General features: G+C 49.3%; 1 pseudogene; it reads right to left on the reverse strand.

Moving 5' to 3' along the window:
- Positions 1–393: 393 nt before the first annotated feature.
- LOC101996657 lies at positions 394–1,326 on the reverse strand (annotated as a pseudogene).
- Between the last annotated feature and the right edge of the window lie 1,137 nt (positions 1,327–2,463).

Raw genomic sequence — 2,463 nt, forward strand, 5'->3', positions numbered from 1 at the left:
CCCGAGTGCTGGGATTAAGGGTGTGCGCCACCACTGCCCGCAGGCTTAATTTAGCTACATAGCCACTCCCTAAGCAATTGTTTTGTTGTTGTTGTTTGTACTTAGGTAGCCCAGGATATCTCTATCCCCCTGCCTTAGTCTCCAGAATGCTGGAATTATAGGTGTGCACCACGACATGTGACTGAGGTTGAACTCTTAGTATGTTTATCAGACATGTGAATTCCCCGTTTATGATGCAGTTTTTTTTTTTCCTATTCATAGAAAGACAAAAGTCAGGCTTGGTGGCAAATGCTTGTAATCCTAATATTTGGGAGGCGGAGGTAGTATGATTGCTACAAGTTTGAGACTAGCCTGGGCTACATAGTGAGTTCAAGGCTGGCACCGGGTTCAGAACTACAACTCTCTTCTTCCAAGAGGAGTCAGAGTCACCCTCACAACACTCAAGACCCCGTTTTCTCCCAGAATATGGGGGAGGGGCCCTGAGGAGGGTGTCATCCTTTATTCCATAGAGACCCTTAATCCTGGTGGAATTGGGAGGTATCCTTCCAAGGACCTCCATTCTGCTCTTGGCCAAGTCTGCCACAGAGAGGCCAGTGCTCCAGGATGTAGAACCTTTCCGTCTGAGTACTTCCTGGGCGTCGTCTGTGTCTGCGCTTGGCTCTGAGCTCAGACTCTTCAGGGAGATGCCAGCAACATTCACACCGTGCTACATAGGCGCCCTGGAGCCCCCATGCTCCCCACAGACCCACCCATCCATGGCAGCTCAGTAGGTAAACCCCCAACCGAACTGAACCCAGATCACAACCACTTCCGAGAACTCGGTTTTAATGAAAGCTACGTATCTCCCAAGCTACGTGGGGTAAGATAGCCACTGTGTTAGAAGCAGCAAGCAGTTTGGCCTGTATTTCACAATGTTGGAGATGATAAACTTGAAGATGTTCACATTTTCCTGGACCAAAATGAGCCAGTTCCCTCCCTCTTGCTGGTGGGCTCCGGCTAGGATAATGACCTACTTGGAAGTCACAGTCACATGACAGAGACCATTTTTGGCATTCTAAGGAAAAGGCTGCCATGCTCGAGATCTCTCATGGCTCCCTTCAGCTTGTCTTCTTGCATCAACAAGGGCAGGCTCACTTGCCAGCTCCTTCATTAATTCATTAAGATACTGATGGCACAAGCCATGCCAACAGCACCCACCCCAGCAACCGCAATCTTGTTCTGGATGGCCTGTTCCTCCTTAAGAAGATTCACAATCAGTTGGTCCTTGAGGGTTGCCCAAGGGACCACAAGTGCATCAGGCACCCAGCGGAATGGTCCGGGTTCCATGACAGTGGCTCGGGTCAAAAGATTTTTAAAGTAATAGGTTTCTCACTATACTACTGAATATTGTATAACCATTAAAAAGGATATTTCCTTCAGGACGTTATCTTTCCCTTTAGTATCTATATAGATAATATTTCATGTAAACCATGCTGACCTCATCCAACTCACTCTATAGCCAAAGAATGACCTTTAACTTCTGATCCCTCTGTCTCTGCCTCCTAAATGCAAGGATCATAGGCACACGCCAGAGATACTCAACTTCCGGGGACCATTCCTGAGTCGACAGAGAAATGCAAAGGCCACCTTCTAGGAGAGGAGAGCGGGGCCGGGGAGGACATGCAGGCATCTTCTTGAGTGTGCACAGACCTGCTTTGGGGTGGGACGTAAGAAACTGATTATTACCTTGGGATGGGGGCTGTTGGGCAGGGACTGAGGACTGGGGTGATAAGCAGACTCCTTTGCTCTATTTTCTCCTTGTGGATCTTTTCCTGCGTCTCTTTCTTCTGTTCTACGTAAGGTGTCTTGGTGAGGTCACAGTGGGAGAACGTGACTAGAGACAGACATGAAGAAGTTAGGATCTTGACTGTCCCCCGAAGACCTGTGTATCAATGGTTTGGGTCCAGGCTGGTGCTGTTGGGAAGTTCCAGGACCTCTGAGAGGGGACCTGACTGGGCATCTTTAGGCTGTGTGAGGGTGTGCCTTTGAAGAGGCAATACGGCCTCGGCCTCTTCTTCACTCTTGCTCCCTGGCCATGAGGGGAATGGTTTCCCTGTCTAAAACATGCTGTCCCAGGTTCAAAGCAACAAGGCCAAACCAAACACACACCAGACCCTTGAAGACACAAAGCCCGGATGACCATTTCCATAAGTTAGTCTCCAGCATGTCATCCTAGTGACAGAACACAGCCTAACACAAGAATGGTTTTCTCCGTGATGCAAACTCGAGCTCCAGAGCAGCGGCTGTGTGAGTTCTCCCCGAGGATTCGTGTTTTAGGAACCTGCTCCATCGCTGTGTTCTCTGCTGTGGAATATTCCTTTACACGGTGTGAAGATGCGTTACCGTGACTGGTTTAATAAAGAGCTGAATGGCCAACCGTGTGGCAGGAGGTGTAGCAGGGGCTTCTGGACAGAGAGCTCTGGG

The sequence above is a fragment of the Microtus ochrogaster genome, unplaced genomic scaffold (genome assembly GCF_000317375.1).
Source record: "Microtus ochrogaster isolate Prairie Vole_2 unplaced genomic scaffold, MicOch1.0 UNK29, whole genome shotgun sequence".
Taxonomy (NCBI): domain Eukaryota; kingdom Metazoa; phylum Chordata; class Mammalia; order Rodentia; family Cricetidae; genus Microtus; species Microtus ochrogaster.